The sequence below is a fragment of the Maylandia zebra genome, linkage group LG22, assembly GCF_041146795.1.
Source record: "Maylandia zebra isolate NMK-2024a linkage group LG22, Mzebra_GT3a, whole genome shotgun sequence".
Taxonomy (NCBI): domain Eukaryota; kingdom Metazoa; phylum Chordata; class Actinopteri; order Cichliformes; family Cichlidae; genus Maylandia; species Maylandia zebra.
Window position 1 is genome coordinate 12528314 of NC_135187.1, and position 4426 is coordinate 12532739.

General features: G+C 36.9%; 1 non-coding gene across 1 annotated transcript; it reads left to right on the forward strand.

Moving 5' to 3' along the window:
- The first annotated feature begins 422 nt into the window (after nt 1-422).
- LOC101473601 (uncharacterized) lies at nt 423-3672 on the forward strand. Its single transcript, XR_013095217.1, has 3 exons — nt 423-598; nt 3170-3280; nt 3652-3672. It is a non-coding gene; the product is annotated as an uncharacterized LOC101473601 (transcript).
- The last annotated feature ends 754 nt before the right edge of the window (nt 3673-4426 follow it).

The following is a 4426-nucleotide window of genomic DNA, read 5'->3' on the forward strand; positions in this document are numbered from 1 at the left end:
GTCTTTGCTAACACAATGCAAGCTCCACGTTTGGTGAATAAGCACAATCAGCTCATGCCAACTGCATTGGAGGAGTGATGACTTGGGCTTGTTTTGCAGCCACAGTACTGAACACATGCTCGTGCACTGCTTCTGAAATTTGCCTTAGTTTATAATCTATAAATAATGACATGGTGTAATATGTCATGTGTTGTTCTTCATCTCAGAATTGAAAATCATTTAATATATTTAAATCAAGACCTGATAAAGATCAGATAACGTTTTTTTTATTATGGGCTGATACATAAACCCTACAGTAAATAATAGGTTTACTTTAATCTTACTTTCTCTTATACATATTCATCTAGCAACACTCATGTCACTCCTTGCAAACTTTATCAGTCCAGTTGACGTGTATTTCTGATACAACTCCCCCAGTAAACAAAGATATGACTGCATTGTTCGTCAAAGCAGATTTCCCACAGCTGCCGTAACAGTGAGTTCGTAGAAAATTAAAATAAAAGTTATCTTTCTGGTATTTTCACCTGCACTTCTGGAAACATCAAGATGAAAACTTTACTGTGGAGTTGTGCAGCAGTAATGACTCTGTTTGTTACAGGTAGGAGGTTTTTTTGCTTGCTTTTCTTTCTGCTTGGACTCAAATACTACTGGTTATTTTCAGAGATACTTTAAAATGTGTATATCCTGTCTTGGGAAAAACTGAAAATATGTATAAATATAAATACCTTGAACAAGTGATTTAATTTTTTACGACTTCAAATCAACAATCGAGAATATTGTTCAGTGTTTCTGAAGGGTCTGATTTCATAACCCCAAAACGTTTTTACTCGACTGTTAAAAAGTTTTACACTGCTGTTCTTCCAAATTGTTATTAGAATATCCTTAAAAGAACCAAGGTAAGTGATAATAGGGTTTTATCTGGCTCAGCTCGGGCTTTTTGGAGGGTGTCTAGGCCCCTAAGCAGTGCTGACCCATGTATAGGTAAGGCAAAGAGTCTGCATATTCCTATTTAATAGAAGCCTGTGCAGTTTCCTGTTGTTTCTGACCATCTGATAAACAAAAGTGTATTTTAAACTTGAGCAGAAATGGCTAAAGGACCATTAAGCTCATGCCACAACCCTCCATTCATAATGCCTAAGGATCACTGCTACTACTTTGTTCAGACTAACATCTGATATGGTCTTCACCGAAATTGTAGAATTCACAGGCAGTAATCTGTGAATTGTGGTAAAACGACTAATGAGTTTGATGGAAAATAAACTTTTTCATGGGTCAAGAAACAGATTAACCTGCAGCATCCATGAAGCCATAGAAAAAGGGTTTGGATCTTACAGTGAGTGATCCAGTGGCTCTGTTATGGTGTAGAGCCACTTGTATTTCTCAAATGTTTCATGAGCTGAAGAAGTTCACCCCTTTCGCAACCTACAACAATTTTTTATGGGTTATTAACAATTTTTTTAAAAGAATTGAGCGGAGTTGTAGCTAAAGTTAAATGAAGGTCAGCACGATAGCATCAGCAAACTCTATGCTGTGTATTTGCCCTTGTTTCCATGCCTGTGATTCAACCATAGGTCAGGGACTGCTCCCTTAAAGTAAAGGGCCACTAAAAATTCATACAGACATGTTAAAAGTGATCACCTTTATCCTATCATAAAAATTTTCTATTCTAATGCAGCCACTTTCTTTTAAGATAACAAAGCATGCATAGAGCTCTTAGAATCAAGAATCAATGCCTCAAAATACCAAAGCTGTTCTAGCATGATGTAATGGTCCAGCACCTCCCATAAAATAAGGTTTGTCATTTTCTCATGATGTCTGTCACCTGTTTGTAATGAAAACTATTCACAACAATTGCAGTGTTGTTAAAACCATGTAAATGTTTCCCCAGAATCACAATGAGGGCATTTAGTGCTGCTCGAAGTCATTCTGAATACTGAGAAAATGCAGGTAGAAGGACTGGTTTGTTAAGAGTTTGTCAGAAAGATGAAAGGCAAAACATTTGGGGAAAAACGATCTAGGAGGTAGATTGCAGATGACGAATAGTCGCCAAACTTAAACCCTTGACCTTTGTCATGAATTTGTGACAAAGGTGAAAGCAAAGAAATCTACTTGTGAAACAGAGTTGGAATGGACCTCCCTAATTCCACTGTAGAAAGGATGTCAGAGGATGTCACAGGTCGCAAGTGTTAGCAGGGCTAATGCAGAGAGAGACACACAAACCATATATACACACACACACACACACACACACACACACACACACACACATATATATATACACCGTATTTTCCGCACTATAAGGTGCACTTAATATCCTTCAATTTTCTCAAAAATCAACAGCGCGCCTTATGTATTATTGTGCTTACTGACTTCGAACCGATTTTATGTGGTACACGGTGCTCAAAAATATTTCAAAAAATGTTTTAGTATGACTTTGGTAAGCTTCGAAGCCGCACTGCTTGATGGCTTGTCAGAGCATTACGGCTACCGTAGTCGGGAGCCTCACAAAGTGATCTGGGTCCAAAACTCCGTCCAAAACACTGTGGCATCACTGAGAGTTAAAAACTGTCTAAATTCTTTCACCTTTAATAAATTGATCAATTGTGGGGTTACTTAAGTTGGACTAGCTGCTAGCTTGGACTAGCTAGCTGTGTATAATGATGTGCTACGTGATCGCTAGCGACAGAGCTATGTTACACAGCTAACTTTTTTCACTCATCAAGGGTTAAACTTCAGTCATGAAAAATCTATCCACAATACGAGGTCAGTCAACAGCAACAACATGGGAATAGAGTAGCTGCAAGAGAATTCAACATTAATGAATCAATGGTACGGAAGTGGAGGAAGCAAGAGGAATGAGTTGAGTAAAATTTGACTTCTCTGACTGTTTTGTTTCGCTTAGTGCGCCTTATAATCCCATGCGCTTCATGGTCCGAAAAACATGGTATGTAGCTGAATTGCTTTCTTATATAAACAGCCTGTTAACCTTGACAGGTTAAAAAACAACTTCTGCTTGTGTACTTTGTGATAAAGGAGGTTCCTATTTTGATAAAATTGTAATTAAATGGAGTCAGATATTTGACACAGCTGATTAAAACACTTTCTGATACTTTCCAGCACCTTTTTTATTTACAGTTGCTTTTTTTGGTTATTGTTTTCTTTCCCACAGTTGAATCTCTCACCTGTGAGACGTGTGATTTTAAGATCCTTGGCTACTGCATGCACACTGATCCTGTAAATTGCACAGGATCTCAGACTAACTGCTTCACTGGAGTTGCAAGTAAGAGAAATACCCAGAACTTTCTGTGGCACAGCTACAGAGGAACTATGAAGAAAATTACATTTTGATTTCTCACAACAGTGATAAGACTTTCCACTGAATTTGTTCACTGTGTCAAAAAGCAGTTCAGACTTTTTGTCAAAGTTTCCAGCGTAGGGACATAAATCTTTTTATATTTCATTTCTTTAACATGTGCTACAAAAAACACATTTTAACATGTAATCCAAAAAAAATGTTTTACAAGCTTCAAAATATTTTATGTTAAAGTATTAAAAAGAATACATCTTAAAAACATTGAAAACATTGAATAACCTAAAACAAGCCAAAACGAGATAAACAAGTCAAACATGGACTGTCCTTTCCTCTCTCAGAGTTTACGATCAGCCTGTTGAACATCTATGAACGTGGCTGTATAGAACCAGCCGAGTGCAGAAACGAGACGGGCTCCATCTTGTATGTGAACTACACCGTCACCAGGACCTGCTGCAGCACCGACCTGTGCAATGGGGCCACCTTCATCCAGCCTGGCTTCCCTGCAGCTCTGTGTGCTGCCCTGCTAGCAGTTTGGAGCCAGTTGGGTTTTTAAAGATGACGAGAAGACACAACAGAGTGTTGCTTTGAGTTTCCATTTCATAATAATTCACTTTCAAAACGTTCAATTAAAAAAAATGAGTTAAACAATATCTCTAACATGTAAGTGTCAGTGTGATGATGTAATGTGCTTAATAATCTAAACTATAGGTTTTTCTATGCAATTCTACAGTTTGATACAGTTTCAAGCCAAAATATAACAACCAGATGCATTATATTACTTGAATTGCTTTTTAATTACTTTTTAAAGCTGATTTAAAGGAAAATAAATTCTTACGCTGATTATCCATCTATTTGCTTCCACTTGTCCAATTCAGGGTCTGACTTTCTTAGAATAAACAGTTTTGTTGTAGAAAAAGAACATGACATGGGTCAAATTTAGTTTCTTTTTAATTTGGATTAAAAATTCATGACTTCTTAAGTACAATAAAGTAAAGTGCTGAAAAACAGAGTCAACGATTTTAGCTATTAAAATCTATTTCTCACTCCTGAAGTCTTTAACAAAAAACTCTCCATGTTGATAAATTTGGTATGCCAAAAATGATAAAGACAGAA